The 25965-nt window shown below is 41.7% G+C and overlaps 1 protein-coding gene across 1 annotated transcript in view; it reads right to left on the bottom strand.

Annotated features, from left to right (window-relative positions):
* The window catches only part of LOC149284806 (A-kinase anchor protein 7-like), a 117193-nt gene that overhangs the window by 54652 nt on the left and 36576 nt on the right, over nt 1-25965 (bottom strand). The window lies entirely within an intron of this gene.

Below are 25965 nucleotides of genomic sequence, written 5' to 3'. Positions count from 1 at the left end.
AATGTAAATCAGGTTTGTTCCCATTGCATAGAAAATCACCATATTCTTTTTTGGCATATTATGAATACATAGCAAAGCCTGGTATGTGGTAAACAAATACAATTTGATTGACTTTATAAATGCGGTGCTAAGAGGCTTCAGTCCCAGATGCTAGACGTGAAAATATTTTAATGTAATTTGACTTCCATAAACCATCGGAGCACAGTTCATTTGACTTTAAATATTCACAACTATGCATTCTGATGCAACTAAAAAGCACAGTGTAAGCAGGATACTATAATTCAATAATATGATAAATGTATAAGTAATGACCCAAACAGAACATTATTACATTTCTAAAGATAAGAAAGGTCTGTTTCACACACACGCACAAAAAAAAAAAAAAAAAATCATAACTTAAAGGACAGCCTTTGAAATGTAAGGCTTCTATAGTGGAAAATGGAAAAAACTTGTGTAATAGATTTTACAGTAGATGTACTTATACTAGAGAACGGGTCATTGTCTGTACTCAGAGAATGGTACGCTAGGAAGAGCTAATGTCTAAAGAAAGGCCATATAAGCCTTTAATAGTAAAATTACAATAATGTTACTGCTTGAGATAGAGAAGAGACTTTTTAAAATTCAAAAGGCCAGAGATTATAATTCACATATTATATAATTCAGATAATAATTCAAGCGGCGTCAGGTTCAATGAGACACTAATTTAAAAGCTCCAATTGCTTACTTCAAAAGAAGCTATAGCAAATAGGAAGAAAAAGAGGCCAATGCCTGCAGTACAGCATCTCAATGCCTGTCCTAAAGTGACCCTGCTATTTAAAAACAATTGTATTCTTTATTTAAGGCTGCCACCGGGCATGTGATAAATAAGCAACCCATGGTGTGTTTAATATCGCCAACTGGCAATCTGAAACTCAGATCGATGATATTGAATGGATTCATATGGCCTGGTGTTTTAAATGACGTCATATCCCCATGCTGTACAGCAATAGCCGGTGCATAGTGATGAGGGAGCACGGAAGCCAAGGTCTAAAAGGAAAGGCTTCATGCTCCCACAACTGGATGGAAGATGATAAAGGTAAGAGATGGGAAGAAAGGGGTGCGAAGGGCAGTGTATGTGTGTATATATATGGCTCATAGTAAGGGGCTTGCATTGTTTAACACCTTCAATCCCAGGGGTTTTCAGTACCTCAAGTCCCGGAGCAATTTTGCCATTTTTGCAGTATGTCAGTTCAGCGATTATTCTCTTTTCTGTGAATAGTGTACCCATGTAAACTATATATTGTTTTTTCAAGAAGCGATAGAGCTTTCTTTTGATACCATAGTTGGATGATTAGCTGAAAATTTAGGATGAGAAATATTTTTTCCCTCTGAATCCACACAAAATTAGGTCAAGTGATGGAAAATCCCCTGCAAGTTTATGAAGGTGTCCTGATTTTAGAAATACCTAATTTATATAGATTTTCCATACTTTCCCAGCACTTATAGGGCACATACTATAAGGTGTACATTAGTCGTAGAATTGTTATGCTTATGGCTTAACAGGTTTGGGACGAGGGCAGGAGGGTTATACTGTTTAGATGTTGTGTTAGGGCATTGGGATGTAAGGTTTTTTTTTATTATTATTATTTTTATCTTTTTTATATATATACTGTATTGGCCCAAATATAGGCCGCACTTTTTCCCCCCCACTTTAATTCTTTAAAGTGGGGGTGCGACCTATATTCGGGGTCTAGCGCCCGACGCCCGGGACATGCAGTTCCGGGCGCCGGGCAGGCAGCAGGGTTAGGATACAGATCCCCCGCAGCGGTGCAGGGGACCTGCATCCTACTCTCCGATACGCTTAGATAGCCTCCCCTGCCGGCACTTTCCACTGAGTGCCGGCCCCGTTAGTTGTATACGCGTATTGCGTAGATGTCCCCCGCCGGCCCCGCAAGACAACCGGGAGTCTGCTCTGGTAAGTCGGGGTGGCAGCATATCTCGGGGGTGGGCAGAGTGGCAGCATATCTCGGGGGGGAGGACAGAGTGGCAGCATATCTCGGGGGGGAGGACAGAGTGGCAGCATATCTCGGGGGGGAGGACAGACTGGCAGCATATCTCGGGGGGGACAGAGTGGAATCATATCTCGGGGGGGACAGAGTGGCAGCATATCTATTACAAAACTTTTTCTTTAAAAAAGCACCAAACTTTTAGGGTGCGGCCTGTATTCGGGTGCGGCCTATATCCGAGCCAATACGGTATATATTTAAATTTTTTTATTTTATTTTTTGTATTTTTTTAAATATTTTAAAAAAATGGTTAGAGGTCCTCTTAGGGACCTCTTGAACATGTTATTAATGCCAGTGATGTCACAATGACATCACTTAGCTCACTTTATTGTTTTGTTTTATTATTATTTATTGTATTATTTTAGTGATTTATTTATTTCTAACTCTCCTCCCTGCAATCCCCCTGCACCGATCAGACTGTGATCTCAGTGTCTGTGTGTCTGTGTCTGTGCCTCATCTGAGCGATCGGATATCCCTGCAGGGATCCTGTCCTCCGATGACCTTCCAGGTGACGTCAGCAGTGACGCGAACCTAGACCTGCTAAGGAATAGATGATTGTTATTATGTCCTGATAAAACCATAGAATTCTAAGAAGGTGTACTTTCTTTTTTACACGACTGTATATATACACACACTCTGCCCACCCCCTTCAGGTCATGCCTAATTCCTGCCTTCTTTAAGCAGAGGAGGAGCTTGAGGGTCAGTCCTGGAAAGTTCTCAAGCGGACGTACAGAGCATTTGATTGGTTATAATCTGTGATTGTGTGTATCTAGCAGGAGGCCAGAACGACAATGTTTTGTCTGCTGGCCTTAGAGTGCCTAGAAAGATTTTAATCCACAATGCATGTACACTGCTGTTCAAGTTTAGCTGTTTTAATGGAAAACACATTTCTAGCTGTGCTGGTGATCAACAAGCCTTTTAAACCTAAACATTAAAGCTCATAAATAGTTATTGTTAAAGCAATTTATTTAATTCATAGCTATTAAAAGGAAACCAGGCCTACTGCTTATGCACGCTTAACGTTGCACTCAGGTAAACATTGGGAACACTTGTCTGTGCCAAGCAGTACCATCAGCAAACAGCTTAATGTGCCAGCATGCTAAAATGGGTGTAGCCTGTGTAACTGTAAGATTCCTCCTCATCATCCTCCGGATTTTTATGAAATATGTAGGGCTGCAACTAACGATTATTTTAATAATCGATTAGTTGGCCGATCATTTTTTCGATTAATCGATTAATCGGATAAAAAAAATTCATTTTTTTAAAATTTAAAATAATGTAATAAAAACATACAATTTACACTTTCATCTCTTTATTGCAATGGCCTCTCTCTCTCTCTATTTACCTTCTTATTTTACTGACATAATAATAATTTATAATAATAAAAGCTACAAGAACCCAAACACAGTGTTTCTCAAACTAGGTTTTAATACAAAGTTATTAGTAAATATTCATATGTTAACTATTTTTCATATTTAATAAAAACTGAGAAAAAAGCTTTGTTTATATTTTACCAAACTGCCCCCAGTTATGCACATCTGACCCCCAGCTTGCCACTCTGTCCCCATATATGCCTTATACCTCCTATATGCCAGAGATTCCACTGTGCCCCCGATATGCCTTATACTCCTTATATGCCAGTGATATGCAACTGAGCCCCCTGATATACCTTTTACCCCCAGATATGCCTAATATCGATATGCCTTATACCCCCTATATGCCTTATAACTTCCAATATGCTACTTGCTTCCATTCATTATGCAGACCCCCACCAGCTGACAAAGAGGATGATCCTGTGCAGGAGACCTCGATTCTCTGTCAGCCGGTGGGGGTCTGCACGATGCAGCCTCCGTTACTCACCTTCACTTACGCTGAGGCTTCTATGAAGCTGCAGTGGAAGTGCCTGTCAGAAACGGAGGTTCACAAAATACCAGGGAGTCGGGAGAGAGGCAGAGCGGTGTATGGGAGGGGGGAGGAGTCAGAGGGGTGTATGGGAGGGGGGAGACACGGAAGTTGTCCGACAGTGAGGGGAATCCAGGTCCCCTGCAGCGTTGCGGGGGATCTGGATTCTAGTGTTATAATAAGATCTCTGTTTGAGGTCGGATTATATAAGGAGAGGAGTTTTTCAGAGCATTTGCTCTGAAAAAACCTCTTTTAAAAATCGATTCGACTAATCGATAATGAAAATCGTTGTCAACGATTTTAATTATCAATTATTATCGATTTTATCGATTAGTTGTTTCAGCCCTAGAAATATGCATAGTGGAGTAATTTTAGTCACTTTCTTCCACTCCCAAGCTGCCTCCACTGAAAGCAGAATGCTTACTTACATTTATGTTGGACGAATCACACTTAAGCAGTATATGAGATGTAAGCATATCAGGGCTGTGTTTTGTGTTTTGCTTACAAAAAGGTATTTTATTGTCATGAACAGGTGAGACTACCTGGGACATTCAACTGTCCCTTTAGCCAACATACACCCATCAACAGCTACACATAGATCAAAATGTTTGTATAATTGTGCCTCGCTTCTAAGATTCAAAATAGATGTGTTTTTACACACATTTTTACTTAATATATATTTTTTTATTAATGTTTTGAACCCCCCTTTCGTCAAACTGTATATGTGTGTCTCCATGGTACTGATGACCTTTGCAGCTATATCCTAATATAGCACATCATACACGGATTACCACACACCAGAAATACAAATTCTCTCTCTAATCGTGTAGCATATATAAGCTGATCAAATCTAAAACTTTAAGGAATTATGATTTTGTATTTGTCTTTGAAATGGATGTTTGTCTTTGGAAACAAACATAACACTTTGAACCCCCAGCATCATATTGATTTCTGGGATTTTACATTTCCAGACTGTATTATTTTAATGAAAATAATGTCCATCTTTTCTGCAAGGTGTATAGAATATTTACTATTATTTATTGGAAGTGTCAGAATTAATTAAATGGGTATCACATTCACCCTGACTCTACTGGGCACTGCACTGTGCGATAGCATTTAACACCGTAGTTGCTGTTGCAATTTTTTTCTTTAGTAGGTAGGTTCTGACTGATTCCTGTCTCCCAAATGGGTTTTACGCCCCAATATCTTACTTGCCCACTGACTGGGCCTGTTATGTAGAGCATTAAGATATTACCCCTCCCTGCAAGCACACAGATATGACAATGCATGTATGTGGTATAACTGCATGTAGAAAAGTTTAAAGAACGCTGGTCAAACCAGTTGTGTATTCTTGCCTAGATGACAGATTCTGGGAGCAGTAGGCCCTGTGCCACATCACAAGGGGCCAATTGACCTGTGATGCAGTGCTCAATGATCTGGCTGGGGTTTTAGAGACCTCTCTTGTAACTGGCCCATTTATACAAAGAGGTTTTCTGTGCTACCTAAGGCAGAGCAGTGAGATATCGCATCATCACTTGGCATTCTACACTAAGGAGGAGTAGGACCCACTCAGCTTGGTAAGTGTAAGGCACTGTCAGCAAACATAAATACATCTAGCATGTAAGTAAATCTTAACTGTGTCTGTCATTTTGATTCATCAACTGGTTTAACCCATTCAGCACCCAGATATTTTATACCCTAAAGCAGGAATGTTTTTTTTGTTACTTTAACTATATGCTTATTAAACCATGAGTCCCCTTTTCCATATTTGATGTACCCATAAAAATAATATATTTTGTTCAGGACAAGTAGGGCCTTCTTCAAAAATCATAGAAATACATAAAACCTAATAACTATTAATGATACTATGTAAAAAAAAAATATATATATCTATATTGTGACAGTGTAAACCCCAGGGAGATGCTTAGTGTGGCGTTTGGGTACAGGTGCTATCCAGATCGTAAATATGGGTCCCTGGGGTGGAGCAATTGGAGAGCAGGGTGGGCCAATGCTCCGTTTCCCCATTTTGTGGAAATTCCATGCCGGGTATTCCAGGAGGCAAGAAATCTGCAGGATCCGGTCCGGGATTCCTATGGGGCTGGCATCAGGCACAGATGCTGGACATTAAAAACCCCTGGAGCTTGATACTCAGACTGATTGCCCTAGAGGACTGTGCTTAGGACCCCTAAAAGTGACATGTATGGCCTTCCTGCTATAGGGTTTGTCACATATGGTGGAAAATGTGGGCAAAGCACTGCTATGGTCTGTGGGCAGAAAGCAGGAACCAAGTGAACAACTGAGTGGATGCTGGTGACGAGTGCTACACCGGATCCAGAAACCCCAAAACGTGAGACAGTATTGTGTGGCCTGAAGCTACTAAGCTGCTGTGGATGTGCCAGAAGTTATTACAGCTTAAACCAGAGGATTGAGTGGAAACTCTGCAAAGACTGTTGCATGGTATGTGCCCTTGTGTATTGCTGGCTGAAATACATATGCTTATGGAGGATGGATGGCCTTGATGTGTTTGTGACGACTTATTGATGATCCGGACGTGGTTTCTTTTTGCTGGATAAAAGTATTGCATATCTGTGAAACCTGCAAACAAAAAGCATTTTGTCGCTATGGCCTGCTGGTAATTACATACTGCAGAGGGAGCGATTAAAGACCTGGAGTACAATCTCTAATGCAAGATGGGAAAAGGACAGCAAAGCAGAAATAAAATGTCCTTTCCGTGTTTCACTCGCCAGCCAACCTGCAGTGGATATGTGGAACCACTGAAACTGGCACAAAAGGCATATATAAAGTGTGCAGGGTCCTGTATTGCGGCATAAGAGTTAAAGGAGCAAATTGAATCCTTAAAGTGGCTGCACCAGGGTGAAGTCTCTGATTTGAACTTGCAGCTGAAAGCAGTTACACATAAACTAAATGCTGCGGAAACGAAAGTGGGAATGCTACCTATGTCTTGCAATTGTGCTGCACAGGGGGACAAAAGAGACTTTACAAAAGCTGGAGACCGGTGGTTCTTCAACTTCAGGAGGAGAAAGACAAATTACAGAAAGAGCTTGTCTACAACAAACAAAAGTATGATGATGCTATCAAGCAGAGGGACTGTGAAATTAAGAGACTGACAGAGTTAAATGTTTGCTATGACAAACTGAGTCGTGGTGTATGTAACAATGTGGCATGGACTACTAAGCTCAGGAAAGTGGAAGCTTTGCCCAGAGATGAGCTGAATCTCTATGTGATTGAGCAGTCAGAGTATGTTGGGAAACAGATCTGCAAGAACAAAAAACTGACTGATGAGTGTATGCTAAAAGAACTTGAATTAATAAAGGTTAAAAACCAAGCAGCACAATTACAGGAGGAATTGCACCGAACTATTGGCCAGCTCGAGGGAGAAAACCTCACTTTGCAAAATGAAGTGGCTGCTTCTAGAGAAAAGCATTGTGTTGACCTGTCAGCAAAACTTCAAGAGATGCAACAGTTGCAGGAACAAAAGCTGGTGGTTGAAAAACGTCTCGCGGAGGTGTCCCAGAAAGGTAAAGAGGATGCAGAGCGTGTATTCGGGCTCCTTTCTGAGAATAGCAGTGTGAATTTAACACTTGCAGTTGAGCGTCTAGAAAAAGTAAAGCTTCAGGAGACCGTAAAACAACTACAAGATGAAATCCAGGCCTTGTTTAAAGCCAGTAAAGAGAACACTGAACTTCATAAGGCCAACATAGCACTAAAAGACAAGTATTTCCAGAAAAAGGCGGAACTGGAATCGTGCAAGGATCAGCTACAGGACACAGCAAACGGAGGCAGCTATGCTTCTAAAAGAGGAGGCCTTAGGATTGGCTATTCACAACAGAGATCAAGCTTTAAGGGAGAGTGATATGATCCAACGTAACCTGGAAGCAATACTGGGTAACACAGAACATGACAGGCAAACATTAATGAGGCAGCTTGCTGATATCCAGACCGAGAGAGACAAATTGTTAGAGAGTCTGGAGAAAGCCCTCATGTCCAATGAAAAGCTTCAACAAGTTGGACTTGAACTGCAGAAAGAGAATATATCCCTCAGGCATCAACTGGAGATATCCACCTTAGAGCTGAGAGAGGTGAAAGCAACCCTTGAGGAACAAAGGGTTACTGCAGTAGAAAATCATGTACTACTACAACTCCAGTTAGATGAACTGGGTATACAGCTAGCTGAAGAAAGGGAGGCCAAGCTAGCTCTACAGAAACAGATTAAGGTCCAAGAGGAAATCGACACAGTATCTGAAACGTCACAAATTGCACAAGCAGCAAGTGAGCAGATATAGTACAAAACAAGCTGTCTGGAGGAAAATAACCTTTATGGCCTAAGTGATGGAGGGACTATGCATGGTGCTGGAAGTACTGACCAACTAGCAGAGCAACATGGCAGTAAGCTGCTCCAGGGAACAGGTGGTCCCAGGTCCAGTAGAAAACCTACTTCAAAGATGGAACCTTCTACAGGTGACAGTAAGGTACACCGTTTACATGCATCTAGGGTAAACAAGCTACGGGGAAACAGCTTGAAGATGTGGTGTGCGCTTGGCTGTATCGTGTAGACCACACAGGGTAGACCTTCTTAATGGGCAAGCTACGATGGTGTTCATTTGTACAGAGAAGAGACGTGGCTGTGCAGAGTGTTACCCATTCACTGATGGTTGCAGAAACCCAGAAGGGCAGACGGATACAAGGAGACAGTCTCCAATCCCGGGACACGTTTATGGTGTGTGGAAAGGGACGCCTCCTGATGCCCACCTAAGAGGGACGTCATCAGCAGAGCTGCTTAGTCCCATGGTCGCTCAGCCCCATGGTTCTGAGCTGGTGGGGAGGATATGTGACAGTGTAAACCCCAGGGAGATGCTTAGTGTGGCGTTTGGGTACAGGTGCTATCCAGATCGTAAATATGGGTCCCTGGGGTGGAGCAATTGGAGAGCAGGGTGGGCCAATGATCCGTTTCCCCATTTTGTGGAAATTCCATGCCGGGTTTTCCAGGAGGCAAGAAATCTGCAGGATCCGGTCCGGGATTCCTATGGGTCCGGCATCAGGCACAGGTGCTGGACATTAAAAACCCCTGGAGCTTGATACTCAGAGAGACTGTTGGGGGAAGAGGAAGTTCCCTGTGCTCCCAGGGCAAGGAGAGGCCCTGGAAAAGACAATCCCTGAGCCAAGTGAGGCAATACCTGCCTGGACATTTTGTGTGCTGTCTGGGGGAGGTTTTCCAGAGCCTGGCGTAGCTGGGTCTGGCTGGGAGATTGAGCCAGTGGGTGATTAGGCTGGTCAGTCTGGACCAGCACAGTTCAGTTAGAGAGGGCTCCAATTGGGAGCTAGGTTTTCTTTTTATGATTTGGTTTTTGGGGTTTCAGCAATTAAAAATAAAGATCTGTTTTGTTACAAGCTGGTGTTTCCGAGACTGATTGCCCTAGAGGACTGTGCTTAGGACCCCTAAAAGTGACATGTATGGCCCTCCTGCTATAGGGTTTGTCACAATATATATATATATATATATATATATATATATATATATACACACACACACACAAAAACAGGAGGAAAAAAATATTTAATTTTGACCCAATTAATGTTCAGCAATATCCCCTGATTACACTAATATCCTACATATATATTTTTTCAAGAGGGTCACATTCATATATTGCATATAACCCTATATTATATTTATTAATACTACTGGCTTAAGAGGTTTGGAGGTAGTGAATTTTTAAATATAATTTTTTACTTATGGTTTGCACATTTTTTTATAGTTTGGTACATCCTAAGGAGCAGAAACGGGTTAAATACAGTTGTTCTGGTAACAATCATACAGAGGGGGCATGCCCAGCAAACTGATCCAGTATTAAAGCTCACAAGAGATTTGTGAACAAATTCAATGTGTACTATCCAGACATGTCCAAAACAAATTCCAAAAGGGGGATGCACATAAAAAGCCGATACAAAGTATCTAGGTCATTGCTACACTAGACACCCTGTTCAGAGCAATAGCTGTTCACTTATTAAATATATTTTAGCACAAGATGGGAGGCTTAATAAATTGCATATTTAAGCGCTGCGTAAATTGTTGGCGCTATATAAATAAAAGATAATAATAATAATAATCTTCTTTACTGAACCACCAATAGCAGCAAAGTTAAAACAATAACAGAAAAATAAATAAACCAATGAACATATATGATGGATAATATAGTCTATAAACATCTACTTCCCCTCCTCTTCTTTGCTGCTGCCACCAGACAGGTCAGATCACAAATTGTTCTCTCCTACAGTTCTTATTTTTTATTCCAATTTATTGTATTTTATTCTACCTATTTGGCAACTCGTGGGTTAATAATTTACCTTTGAGGAGCTAACTGGGCTTTGTCTTCCTGTGTTGACATTCATATGCTGTTTCATACATGTATTGTTTTATTCCACTTATTTAGTGGTTATTGCATTTCATACATGTATCGTTTATTCCACTTATTTAGTGGTTATTGCATTTCTAGCCCTTATTTTGTTTCTTTGCCAGTTGCCTGTTGTCTGAATCACAAGAAACTCAAGAAATATATATATATATATATATATATATATATATATATATATATATATATATATATATTGTGCTCCTTGCTACTGTTTTAACTTGGGGGACTTCTACCACACCCTGACCCCTTCTTCTTTTATGTTTGGGTGATTTCTCCTACTCTGATTATAGTATTATATTTGAGTGACTGCGACCCCTTACAGGCCACTTTTATTCTGCTTGTGGTGCCACCTGACTTACAGTCTCCTCTCCACTTTTAGTGGTAATTGACCTTGTGCTCTGCACATTACTACTATTGCTGTTTAATGATCAGCTATCTTGTCTGCCTCTAAATGCTGCATACTCTATTACAGTTCCTACTGTGACAGAGCAGCATCATTTTATTATGACATCCCGCCCATCTCCTGCTGAAGATCTAGCAGCGTGGCTCTCAGTGACCAAAGCATCGCTAGACTCTGCTCTGCAGAATGCCCTGATCTCTACCCCCGGCCTTCCTCCTCTGGCCCTGGATGATTCTCACAGATCCGATTCTCACAGATCCACTTCATCGGACTCAGATACAGATGGCCCTAGAAGCAAGTGCCCATGCAAGGATACAGGGCGGCGTAAGGCTAAAGGCAAGCGTAAATATTGGCTCCATCCCAGAGCTCAGTGGGGGTCACCATCTTTCCTCATCTGAGAATGGCGAGACTGGCAACTCTTATGCCCTGCTGATGAATGGCAGGAGGCCTCCCAGGCCTCTGATGCGAACTCTCGTGCGCTCAGCGAGACGGCACTCTGCAACACCCGCAAGGACTCCAATCCTACCGCAACCCCAGGTGCATCTACATCTGCTGGAGAAGCTACGGCCTTAGATGCTGGCAGGGCTGGTCGACAGAGAATCCGGGCTGCCAGCCTTTCCGCTTCTTGAGGGTCCCGGGGCTTTAACCAAGCTGCCTTCCAGCCCAACTACCAATTCCGGGCTCCATTTTCATCTACCATAGGTTACGCCAGGCCAAGGGGCGCCAGAGGTCCCTATCGGGGGAGATCCGGAAATGGTGAGTTTTATTCTTTCAAACCTTTATTCCCCTGTAGAAGTGGCGGGCAGATTATCACATTTTTCCCACAATTGGTCCCATATCTCCCTAGATCCGTGGGTACTTTAGACGGTTCAGGGCTTCCGCATAGATTTTTCCGCTCCCCCTTTCAGGTCTCTCTTCCCGCCCCAGTTTGTTTCAGCACCACAAACTCAGCCATGGTACAGGAGGAACTCCTCAAATTACGACAGAAAGGGGCGATAGAACCTGGTCCGCAAAAAGTTCGGAGAGTTCCGCCCGGTTATCAACCTCAGGGCTCTCAGCGCTTTTGTGGTCTACCGGCACTTCAAGATGGAGGAGATCCATTTTCTTTGGGACCTCCTCCTGGAAGGCGACTGGTTCACCCGTCCGGACCTCAAGGACGCTTACCTCATGGTACCGATTCAAATCACCTAACGCCAGTCCCTTCAGTTCTTCTGGCAAGACACCCTTTGGCAGTTCGCCAGATCCACCTACAACAGATTTCAATGATTCTCATCACTCCCCTATGGCCATCTCAACCGTGGTCCCCTTCACTGCTGGAGATGTCCGCGGAGGCCCCTCTTCTCCTTCCTCCATTACCACACCTCCTTCAGGACCCCTTGGGCACTTATAACCCTCTGGTTCTCCAGGAACGTCTGCCCTTGGTGGCCTGGATGTTTTGATGTGTGGAACGACAGGATGATGCTTTCTCAGCGCCTCTAACGTCAATCCTTAATTTCCTATCCCACATCTTTTCGCTAGCTTCCATTCAGCTATATCTGTCTCTCATTCTCTTCTCCAGGGGGTGCCGGTAGGCAGACATCCTTTAGTCTGTCGCCTTTTGCGAAGCGCCCGTTTATCGCGGCCTCCTGGTACCAGGTACCCCTCTCTGAGATGTTCAGCTGCTTCTGGATTCCTTGCATTCCTGGCCGGACAACCCCACATTTTCCCTTACACAGTTATCAGCTCAGCTTGCACTTTTGCTTGCGCTCATTTCATTCCCCCGCATTTCTGACATCAGCGCTTTTAACTCTATTTCCTTCTCTCCGGGGGGGGGGGGGGTCGGTTCTCTGTAGGACTAAGTGTTTTACCCCTTCTGTATCTTACCCTTATTTTCCGGCCGAACCCCGCCTCTGCGTTGCCTGGTGCCTTCAGCAATACCTGCTGGTTACGGCACCTCCTTGGTCGCCACGTTATAACCAGTTACTTGTCTCTTTCGTTTCCCCTTTCCCTCCCTTCCTTTTCCCTCGCTAGTAGGGTGGTATTGGGGATTTTTTTCTGTGTTTTCTCTGTTTATAGAAGCATGCATCAGCATATGTTCCATTGGTGTTCCAGTTACTGTTATAGTGTTCTCTCTTTTATAGCTTAATTCGGTGTCTGGCTGTTTTTGCTCCTTTCTGGATTCGGGATGTTTCCTTGTTCGGATGTTCCATGGGAGTCTGTTCTAGTTTGTTTCCTTTGGATTGTTCTGCTTATGTTGAGGTTTTCACATCAAAGAAGAGGAGGAGGAGTTGATGTTTATAGATTATATTATCCATCATATATGTTCATTGGTTTGTTTATTTTTCTGTTATTGTTTTAATTTTGCTGCTATTGGTGGTTCAGTAAAGAAGAAAATGCAATTTATTCGCCTCTTGTCTTTACTAAAATCTAGATTATACCTTCACCAAGGCTATTATAATCTCTAATTAAATCACATTAAACATTTCCTGAAAAAATATATGAAAGAAGTCTAGCAGATGCATATGAACATTTTTTCCAAGGTTTTTCAGTCTTTATAGTGCAATAACATGCCAATGCCTACTTTTGTGACAATCTAAGCAAAAAACATAAAAACATTTTTTTAATTTAATTATTTCTGTGGTATTTAGTTATTAAATGTCCCGTATTCAGTTGTAAACAGTCAGCGTACGAATATCAATAAAAACACAGAATAGTAAACAGATCCAAGGGTTCATAAAGTATTCAGAGGTCAATCTCACTTTTAAAAGTAACACTGAATTACTTAATTATTTGGACAAAAAAAACAGAAGATGATCCATGGCCGCAGGCATAGAAGATGTGACTAATTAAACCTCTGAAATGATTGGTTCCAGTTTCCTCTCCCTATCAGCCTACTTTTTTCTTAGTCAAAACTAGCAATACAGTCATGGATAAAAATGGCTCCAGAGAAAAATACGATTAGTAAGTGTATCTGCATTTCATATAAATATAATCAAATAAGTCTTCTTGGCATAAGGAAGCTAAATTAGCACCTGTTTTATTATGCCTTTCAGAATTACATAACTATATGACTCAGGGCAAAATCTTGGCAGGCTATCCACAAATCATACATTTCCACATTATCCATCATATAAAACTAGCCAGAATAGAGCATTTAAAGCTTAAATTAGGATATTTACTAAGCCTTATAGGTATAACATTTTCACTTATTTTTTTATGTTTGGCATTTCAGACCTGCATGGCGATAGCATAGAGCATAGCAATAACAACAGTGAGCCACAATTCATAAACAGAATAATGTGTAATTAACAACAATACACTTTTTGCAATATTGCCTCAATGCCAAAAGGTTTTGCATTTATGATATAATTTAATTTTTGGTGAACTAACTACTGTGAGATATGCAAACGCTGTAACAAGTGATGTGCAACAACAATGAAACTTCCATTAGCCTATTTACAATAAATACTTGTTCACTTGATAATTGCAATGACTAAAACGTAATCATATTGGCTACTGATGAGCATATTACAATCTGTCAGTGGAACATATTAAATTATTCTGTTTGGAGAAAGCAAGAGATTGTGGGCCATCACACATATGCCCACAGGAATTCTGGCAATAGATTTAAAATCAAAGCCACACTTGACAAAAAAAGTACCATGTTTTACAGAAATTATTGTAATAATTCTATATCGAAATTTCATTAACGTTTTAAAAATGTAAAAAAAAAACAAAATGGTTAAATCACCTAATATGTTTGTTTTTTTAATGAATGACCCAAGTTTGCATGAAATCAAAAAGGGTCCACTTTTACAGCAAAGGCTGTGAATGAAAATGTTTTCCAAATGATAACACTTGTTTTTGTAAATTCTCTGTTCATTGAATTTCCACGGTTCCTTTGGTTTCAATTAAACAGCGGCGTTATATATGTAGATACAACAAATATGTTCCAGTTGTTTCAGAAAGCACACATCCAAAATGGCTTCCAAAGCCCATATTAACAATATGCTGACTCCCGAGAAAGATTGCACTTACCATTGTACAATTCCTTAGAAACTAATGTTAACAAAATTAACAGGAAAAAAAGAAAACCTACAAAAACACGTATGAGATGTCTAGTGAAGAAGCGATAAACGGAAAGCGTTACATCACACATAGAGATAGAGAGGAGGGGTCAGGCTGGCCAAAAAGAAACATACATCAAGTGGTTTGAGAGAAACACAAGCTTGTTGGAAGATATAATAGGACACAACTGAAAGATATACTGCTTGCTGTTATCCACGCTTTACCTGACTTACTTGCTACCACTACTGCTGTTCAAAAACAAAGTAATATACCTTTGAAATTCAGATCTTCCCCTGGCACGGTCTGTGGGTAAATTCTAGCATTGCAACACTGCCACAGATAATTATAATTGCGACTAATTAAGAGCCTGCATTTTAGGCTCCTCACTTGTGAGTTTGGTTACAAAGGGGGGATTGACTCAATACATGTCCAATATTATATTTGATAATTACACTACATGTTTATTTTTCTTTTCACTTTTCTTGAGGTCATTGAAAGAAACTAAGATAAGTGGCTTGTCTATTTATAATTTTTGCTGTGCACTCTCACTTCATGCTTAAAGTTTATTAACTTTTATCTACTATCTGCACTGTTATCTACACTATTTCTTTTGTACAAACAAGCACCAATTACACACTTTAATTATACATATATGTAGATAATTACATCAATATTTACATTAAACTGTGTGATATTTCTACATCAACCTGCCACAGTATTCATATTATTTGTAGCAAATTGATTATCTGAAGAGGGTCTTATCTGTAAATCTCCATCAGATAAACCACACATGTAGCCAAAGAACTTGAGTGTTTGGAAAGGATCTTCAAAGATTGGAACATTTTTGTTTACTGGATCCAGCTCTTCTTTTCTTTCTCTGCCGCTAGCTGCATATAATTTTGGGGCTGATTGACAAGCACATGAGATTCCTACTCATGCTTGAAAAAAATGCGCAATTTGACTCAGCTGTTTTTTTTATAAATGATAACTCACTGCACATGTCCTTCAGTTTTGTGTTTGTTTCTGCATATCTGTTGTTCTTGAATGAACTTTAAAGTTTTCATGTTTGTTTTCTTTTTTCATCCAGCCATACACCCCTGTTTCTGTGTAATTTTTGTACGGTCTAAATCAATGAAGAGGTTGGAACGTGGGAACATTGTCAGCAGTGTTTTTGTTCTTAGAGTACATTATTTACCTCATAGACTGACTCAGGCAATTTGTGTGAGTAAATAACCACTATGTGTTTAATTTTTAACACAAAAATATAAGCTATGTTTAATATGATGTCAATTTTACTGAATAATAAAACTCAATTATTGGTGCATTTTTCAACAAGCAAACTAACTGCAACTTCCAATACAACGCACCATGCAGAATATGTTGTAGTATTACATATGATCCAATATGAGTGGTTTCTTATTCTTTAGACTCTAAATAATCACGATCCTGAATTGAGGCCAGATGTCGGTGAACTCCCAGTTTGTGGACCAGTCTTGGGGATGCTTCCAAAAGCAGGCAGGTCAGTTTTTAGTTACTAAGAATACTAGAACCCTCCCGCAGGCTCTAAGACTTGCTCTGAAGACACTGTAGGCTTGATCATTTTTAGTAACGGTAAAAAAAACTTCTACTCTATACAAAGAACAAGGGAAGATAGTACATTTACCTTCACAGAACATAATTAGTCAAATGAAGTGTCACAATGTGGGTCTGCATATGTATCCACATATCCAAATTTTGACAATGTAGAGTTAGCAAATGAAATATCTAAAATAAGCTCACATTTTAGAAGAAGAACAGACCTGACAAGCCAACTTCTAATATGGGAGAATTCGGACAACGATTATTACATCACCTTAGGAGAGACTACCAAGAGAATACTCAGCAGTCCAGCTCTCAGAGTCAAGGAAAGCCAATTGCCAACCTAGTTTGGTTGCAAAAGCAAGATATGCAGACAGTGAAAGAAATATGGGATTGTCATGAGAAATTATGAGCCTCTTAACAAAGACATTAAACTTCCTTTCTCATTTAGCATACTCACAGAAAATTTTTATATTTTTCTTTGGGACAAGTAAAAACATTTAAATAAAATAAAAGTTTTTAAAACCTGGTTATGGGGACTCTGGGATTCACTGTTACAACCTTTTTTATTGAATTATGCATGAATAATGAGCTCCACAGGGGCCAAGACAAAAGTAGCATTTTATAAGATAAGGGGGAAATGAAAAAGAACAGACCGTAGCAGAAAATAATGTAAAAAGGAAATTGTGAAGATGGCTTAGCCATGTTTTTGAATTCCAATGTGAAAACTGTGAATGATGTAAAAGTAGAAAAGGAACATTTTTTCCCAATATTATATAAAAAAAATTACTAGCGTCTATTCCATTTAAGTACAGTCAAACAGTGTAGGACACAGAAAATGTACACTGCATGACAGCATTAAAGATATCACCTTATGGGTAAAATTGTGGTTAGCAGAAAGGAACCTCTTGATTCTGGATACAAGTCCTTTGTAGCTTACAATTTGTAAGGCTATATACAACTTATTTATCATTAAGGCTAAGTAAGGTCTAGTAGGCACCTGGCTGCTACCTACAAAAGTTTAAAGTATTACAAAGTAGAGGCAAAAAAACATACAAAAAACTCAACAAATAAAATAAATGTTGTTGCTTCTTAACACAATAGTAACAGCAAAATCAATATGACACAATGTATAATAATATATATTTCATCCATCACAAATGCAACCTTAACTTATCTAAAAAAAAATACAGGGGGGGAGTAAACATCATGCCATCATCGCATCAAGAAAATCAAACCAACATAGGAGACCTTTTACAACAACTGAATTTGCATTTGCTCGGTGTCACAGCACTTGGATAACACAGCTTTTCCTAGCCAATGTGTTACACATATATATACATACATTTCTGATTAATATATAGTCCTGTCCTGTGTAACCACATTATTTACTACTCATTAGAGACTACTAGTGTTTGTATTGTGAAATTAGTTAGTAATCCTTTAGGTTACTGAAATACCACACATGCATACATTTTTGTATACTTTTTGAAACCTACAGGGCACACTACATCACACTAATTTCACTGCTCAACAGTACACAGAAGTGGTCAAGGTAGGCACACAAATAAAGTGTTAAATTATGATAAACACAGTTTAGAGAGAGAAAAAGGATGCATTTTCACAAGTATGACAGTCTTGGCTGATTGTGATGAGAGTTGTAATGCACATAGAGCCATCAGCCCATTTAATATTTCATATTTTTATTATTTGTGTTGTTATTTGTGATGTATTTTATTGATGTTATTTAACAGCTGATCCCATGCATGACAGCAGGGATCAGACAGTTTATTCAGTGTGCTTTGTTTTTTTTATACTCTTATGAGGCTCAGTTTTCTGATTTTTACTTGAAAATTCTTTTACTCATCTATAAAAGCTAATGAAAAAAATAGATTCTACTATTTGTCCTGAGTTTAGAAATACCCAATGTGTTTAAGTTTTTGTTTGGTTTTTTTTGCTTTTTTCTGCACATTATGGGGCAATAAGTACAGGTAGCGTTTTGCTATTTCAAAACCATTTTTTCCCAAATCTGGTAATTCTTCCCCTATGTGCTATGTCGGGTATCTTTGAAGCTGGCCAATGGAATTTACCCCGTCAAACCATATATTTTTGAAGACTAGACACCCCAGGGTATTTCATATTTTTACTATTTCCATGCACTAATTCTACCACCAGTCTTTGTCACACACACTTTTTTTCCCCACACACATTTTATCTAGGTATGAATTAACAGGTCCTGGTATATGTCACTTTCACACAACATCCCAATACGTGATTAGTAACATCTCCTGAGTACAGTGATACTACCCATGCATGGGTTTTCCTGGGTTTTTGGGGGGCAAAAGGGCCACATTTTGGGCATGCACATTTTTAAATTTTGAACTTTGACATTTGGTGATCCACTGCCCATGCCCTATTTAGTACATCTTTGAGCCTGGCCAATTAAGTGTGTCCAATAAAACCATATATTTTTGAAAACTAGACACCCCAGGGTATTTCAAATGCTGGTATTCTAACTCTTTCCATGCAATAATTCTACCACCAGCCTTTTTTAAAGTTTGCAGTAGTATTTACCCCCCATGCATGGGTTTGTCGGGTTGTTTGGGAGCTAAAAGGCCACATTTGGGACGTGTGTATTTTTCAGATTGGAAAATTTGACATGTGGTCATCCTTCCCCCTGTGTTAATTCAAATTACCCCATCAAATCATACATTTTTTTGTTTTTAAAGTAGACACCCCATGGGCAACCTGCAGAAGTTGGAAATCCTAGCACTAGCTGATAAAGAACTGCAAGCACCCATCCTACACAACCCTGTATTCCCACCAGGGAGAGATGGAAACCCTCCACATAACACACCCTGGACGGATCTATGAGTTACTTGAAGTGGACAGGCTGAATCCCCTGAAGACCCCACAAGTATTCCACAGAATCAACCCCACTATCTCAAACAAATGCTGGTGCTAAGAGAGTGGGGCAGACTCCATGCTACAACTATGGTTGAGTTGCGACCTTATTGAAGCCAGGTTAGGGATGTTATGGAGATGCTCTCTGACAATCCTCTACCACTTCTCATCAGTAAACTACCTGCTACACCCAACTACCCTACCTTTCTCCAGATACAAGAGAATAATTAAATACCTCATCAATGCAGCAAAACTCCTGATCCCGCTACACTGGAAGACTACAAAGACCACAACCCTCTCAGAGTGTAAAACCAAAGTGGAGAGTATCAACATTTTAGGACTTCCACCACCCATTTATGGAAAACAGGAATAATACATGACATGGGCTCAATCACACATCCCTCCATAGAGTCTCTTCTGTCTGTCCAAACCAACCACCTGGGACAACCTCCCACAACACCTTCACCCACTTGACAGCCCCATAACAATCCCCTATACATGCACTCCTCTCGTGCCACACACTGCCTCTACTCTCTCTTTCCCCACCACCACCTTGAACCTCCCTACCCCTCAGAAGCTATTAATAGTAGAATTTGTCAAGTACAATGTTACACACTGTCAATATGTCATAGGTTTATCTGCTACTATGTAAATCTAACTATCCTTGAAAACCAAAAACACACTGGTTAAAAAGAAGAAGAGGGCACTGCTGTAGTGATTTTACAATCTATTATTGCATAGTAGCTATGATTACTCACAGACTGCATCATATCATTTATGTTAAAAGAATTATGTCTGGTTATATCCACCTTTTCAACCAACTTTTTTTTTATAAATTAGTAACATAGTATTAGTAACATTACAATACAGAATTGTGTGTTTGACATGCATGATTGAATTATTTCCAGAATGCATTTTCTCACTTTATTTAAAAATAAATATCTCCCATTTTCCCACAATTCTCCTATTGAATTAACACATTTGAGATTTTTACCAGGAACATTTTATTCAGGGTTCTCCTGAGGACAGCTCGGACATAAAATACAGTTAATTTATTTCACTTCTGCTGTTCTTTTCTGAAGGTGTGAGGAGCTACACTAATAAGGTGTGGTATAAATCTATGATTACATAGAAAAATCTGAAAGATAATTTGGACAAAGCATGCGTCACTCCTCTGAACTAGATTAAAGGACTAAAAAATGCTGTAGACAATTCTTCTTCAGCTGTATATATTTTTTTCCTTTCTAATCCAATTGCAGTAAATAATTATACTTAGCCACCAAAAAAATAATTGATACCTCAAAGGCTATTTGTACTGCCATGAAATATATCAAATTATGACAAGATCCGAGACAGTTAGTTATTCTACAACATAACTAAGGCTCTAGCGCCACCCTCTGGAAATCCTTGTACAGATCGGGATCATGTTTTTCACTCCCTAAATAGTGATGCTGGCTGCTCTCATACATGTAAGTACACTAGGAATTACATTTTCAACTAACTTATAAAACAGTATAAAATATATTTTTTAGTAAAATAGATACAAATGAATAATAATTGACTTGTGCTTTTTTGAAAATATATGGCCATATTTGTCTTTATTTATTTACCGTTTCCCTATACTAGTTCTTGGCTGTATGGTAAACATGGCAATGGAGTGGCCTCCATGAAGCAGAATAAAGACTTGTTAGACAAGTGGTCCAGTAACCATAGCAACTAATCATGTTGACCGGTCCATTGTTTACTTTATCACACTGACCACCAAAAAGACCCAGAAACTACTTGTGCATTGCTAGATATCTTGAGATAAACATTTCTATATGTTTAAGATTCTCAAAGCACACACACATAATATTTAACAAATATTTTTTCACTTTAAACATGCAAGCTTTCGGATTTTGCATTAAAAAAAAAGCAAACAACATCTTGTCACAGAGCTGTTCAGATTAATAAATGAAGGACAAAAGTGATAAGACATTCAAAAAATCTGTATTTGCAGGATTTTAGTAGATCAACATAGAAGCAACGCCTGGAGCTACTCCAGAACCTGCGGACCCAGCTGACCACCGCCAGGACCATAGTGATAGGCGGGGACTTCAACTGCCCGATCGAGGAAGGAGGGCGCACCTCCACCCACGCAACAAAACTGGACGTGACTTCGAAACTGCTCAGAGAGATTGTCACAGAGGCATCCTTAAAGGACGCTATGGGCTCCATCGGGACCGGCTCTGTGAACTATTCTTGGAGCCAGCCGGATGGCTCTGTGCGTTCCCGGATAGACTTTGTGTTCACCTCTCGAGCGGTAGAGCATCAGCAGTGCTCCATGGTGCCCTGCTACTTCTCAGACCACAGGGCTGTCCGGCTCCAGTGTGCCCTGGGCAAAGGGTTTCCTCCCGGTCCAGGCTCCTGGAAGCTGAACTGTGCCCTGTTAGAGAGGCAGGAAATCGTGGATGAGCTGCGTAATGTATATTCTGATTGTGTCAGTACCAAGTATCTGTTCCCCACTGTAACCCAGTGGTGGGAGTTTACTAAAGTAAAGCTGCGCTCTTTCTTTCAGGCTAAAGGAAGACTCCAGGCGTGTGAGAGGAAGAGGAAATTCAGACGGCTGCAACGCAAGCTGCAGTCCCTGTTGGACCTCCAACAGTGCGGATGGGACGTGGACGAGGAGCTGGAGGAGACCAAGGAGGGCCTGAAAAGGCACTTTGAGGAGGAATCCAGGCAAATCGTCTTCCGTTCCAAGGTGGAGAACCTGGAGAAGGGTGAGAAATGCAACTCTTTCTTTTTCAGGAAGCTCCACTCCGCCCACACGCCCCTGACGGAAATGAGAGACAGCGAAGGTGTGGTACGACAGGGGAAGGAGGAGGTCCAGAAAGTGGTCGTCGACTACTACCGAGATCTCTACTCCCCCAAAGACACAGACCCGGAGGCTGCTGAACGGTTCCTGTCAGGTATCACTAACACCATTGATCCCGCAGGCCGCGCAGCCATGGACGCTTGACGCTGGAGGAGCTGCACTCTGCCGCCAAATCCTTCAGGAAGGGCAGGACACCGGGCAGTGACGGTCTCCCAGCCGAGTTGTACACAAAGCTGTGGGACCTCATCGGCCCGGACCTCCTCGACCTGTACGAGGAGATGGTGGTGGAGGGCAGGATGCCCCCCACGCTGAGAGAGGGAATGATCACGATCCTGTACAAGCGGAAGGGGGAGAGATGCCAGAGATCAGAGGGATCACCGCGCCGGGCAGAGACAAGAAGGAGATAAAGTGCTCGCTCTACATGGACGACGTGACCATCTTCTGCGCGGATCGCCGGTCGGTGAGAGTGCTCGTCCAGACGTGCGAGGACTTCAGCCGAGCTTCAGGCGCAAAGGTCAACTGCGGGAAGTCGGAGACCATGCTGTTCGGGCAGTGGGACCTGACTTCTGAGCCGATCCCGTTTCCCGTCAAAACCGACTTCCTAAAGATCCTGGGAGTCTGGTTCGGCAGAGACGGCGCGGCCCTGAAAAGCTGGGAGGAGAGACTCAACAAAGTAAAGCAGAAATTTGGGCTGTGGAGCCTCAGAGACCTCACCATCGAAGGGAAAGTGCTGGTGCTGCGCAACGAGATTCTTCCCGTGCTGCAGTACGTGGCTCAGGCCTGGCCCTTGCTGGTCACCATTCACCGAGCCATCAACCGAGCAGTTTTCCACTTCATCTGGGGCTCCAAAATGGACAGAGTAAAGCGCGCAGTGATGTACAAGGAACCCGGCAAGGGAGGCAAAGGAGTGCCTGACATCCCTACCATGCTGAGGACCTTCTTTGTGTGCAACTGCGTGCGCAGGACTCTCAGAGACGTAGCGAAAGGCTCTGCTGGAAACTCCATGTCTCGCTTCTTCCTGCTGCCCCTGTGGAGGCAGCTCAAGTGGGAAAAGTGGGACAGCTCCGTCCCTTACAATTGGACCATGCCCTGGTTCTACTCGGACGTGGGCAAATTTGTAAGGGAGCACCAACTGGAGGGAGTTAAACCAGATTTGTGGTTACCCCGTGTGATCCACAAGTTCATCAGAGCCAAAGACACTATCGAGAACATCCCAGGGCTCCCCGACACCACAGCCAAGACTGTCTGGGCTAACGTGTCGTCGAGCAGGCTAACCAACAGGCATAAAGACATGGCATGGATGGCCATTCAGGGAGGCCTCCCCCTAAGGACATTTATGCATGCCAGGGGGCTGTGCAGATATAGACACTGCCCACAGTGCATTGTGGAGGAGGAGACTTCCCTTCACTTGTTCTGGCAGTGCCCGTTTGCACAGGCTTTGTTCAGAGCCCTGGAGCTGGATCTCAAGGACTCTATCGAGAGAAAGTACCTGTCCTACCATTCGGTACTTTACGGACTTTTTCCAGGAACACACACGGAGAGCGCCATTGAGGATGCTTGGCGTCTCATGTGCTGTGTAAACGACGCTCTATGGTTTGCCAGGAACCGCCTGGTGCTGAGGAGGGAGCAGGTCACAGTCCGTGACTGCCGCAGGCTTATCCACAGCCTGCTGAGAGACTACTCTCTCAAGGACAGTCTAGAGGCTGAAAACTAGCCCCATTCTCCTCGGCCCCCCCCCATTTCCCCAGGTTATGTTCCACTAAAGTGCTAACCATATGCGCCATGTCTGGAAATGTAATTGTACACTGCTTCTACTGAGCTTTCCGTAACTGAAGTCGTACTGTAACGTGTATTGCCCTGCGCTGCGTCGCAGTACTGCTTATCGTCTATCTGTACCGATAATACCGATTTATGTACTCCTGCTAAAACAGGTTGATGTCTGTTTTATCATAATCAGTTTGTATAATAAACTTAAATAAAAAAAAACCAAAACATAGAAGTAGACAGTAGACCGCTATTCAAAAGCTAGTATTTTAAGACCGAGATAGCTGGGAACACCTATGATTTCACATTGAATTGTTACTCCATTCTCATGGTCTCTCAGAGTGATTGGGTTAATTCTCAATGTCACACAGTCTGGAGCTTACAACCTCACATTCTACTCTTATGTGATGATATCTGGTCATGCCAAATTGTGCTTTTTTCAACAGTCCTGTTTGAATATAGGTGACCTATTCAAAATATTTTTGTTTCTTTACAAGTAATGGTTTTGGTGAGGATTTATTACACCAATTTGGTTGGCATCATTTATAAGTCACCCCAACAGAATATCTGTAGGGGCTATTAATGTGTTAGTATTTAAAAAGTCCCAGGTCTCAAGGTCAGTTAAACTTATAGAGTTCCAGATGTGCTGGCTACGCATCATGGGGGTTGTGGTCATGGGCGTAGGAACCCCTAAAAATCTGGGGGGACAGCATTTTCCCCCATCAGATCCCCACTTTCTCACACTATCTACCCCCTCTCACACTTTCTTACTATCTACCCCCCTCCCTACCCTCCCTTCTTACTAGCTACCCTCTCCCTATCCCCTTCTCACTAGCTACCCTCTCCCTACCCCCTTCTCACTAGCTACCCTCTCCCTACCACCCCCTTCACACTAGCTACCCTCTCCTTACCCCCCTTCTCACTAGCTACCCTCTCCCTACCCCCCCTTCTCACTAGCTACCCTCTCCCTACCCCCCCTTCTCACTGTCTACCCCAGGGGTGTGCAAGTTTTTTCTGCAGTTGGCCACTTCATCAGAATTGTATGCGTGCGCGGGCCGCACTCATTTTTCACTGTGAGAAAATATGGCCTTTAATAAAATATGCAGATTACAATAAAGTAAATGACACAAAACGTTTACTTTTCCTCTCACTGATTTCTGGGCCTAGAAAGTTTTGTGACTACAAATTCAGGACTCAGGATAATTAAAAATGAAATAGTTCTATTTATTCTAGGGATGCACCAAAATGAAAATTCTGGACCAAAACATTCACGGTTCACTTAGCCAAAACCGAAAATGACCCCCCACCTTTAAAAATAAAAATAAAAACTCAAATTTTTAATAAAAGTAGGTAACACACCACAATTGGACAAAAAAAATTAGCAATATGACTTGGCATGATAGGAGTGTGATTGCTAACAGCAATCACACTCCTATCATGCCAAGTCAGCCAGTACATGCTGAAACCTATCCATTACAGTCCAATCATGCCTAGGTTCCAGCACTTACACATCCAACCAGTAAATGCTGTAACCTAGGCATGATGGGACTGTGATTGCTGTTAGCAATCACACTCCTATCATGCCAAGTCATGCTGGTACAGGGTGGCTGTAAGTGATGTGCAGACCCCATACTGCTGGCAGCATCAATACACAAGGGGGGCAGCTAGCTATGTTTCAGCATGTACTGGCTGACTTGGCATGATAGGAGTGTGATTGCTAACATCAATCACAGTCCAATCATGCCTAGGTTCCAGCACTTACACATCCATTCTATCACACACACACTCATTCATTCATATACTCATTCATTCACAGATTCATTCCCTCAATCACGCATACTCATTCAAACACCCTCCCCACCCCCTTACCTGCACTGCAGCTCCTCGATGCCGCTCACAGTCTTCAGCAGAGGGCGCGGCCTCCCTCTGCGTTCTCTGGTACTGCACAGAGGATGTGATGTAATGTCACGTGAACTCTGCTGGGTTCCGGTTCCTCTGTGCAGTACAGAAGACCCTCCCACAGGTAAGTAGCAGGGCTCG

The sequence above is a fragment of the Sceloporus occidentalis genome, unplaced genomic scaffold (assembly GCF_023333645.1).
Source record: "Sceloporus occidentalis isolate IW3139 unplaced genomic scaffold, rSceOcc1.0.p SCAF_88, whole genome shotgun sequence".
Classification (NCBI taxonomy): Eukaryota; Metazoa; Chordata; class Lepidosauria; order Squamata; family Phrynosomatidae; genus Sceloporus; species Sceloporus occidentalis.
Note: the sequence above shows the minus strand (reverse complement) of the source record. Positions and strands in the feature narration are given on the sequence as shown.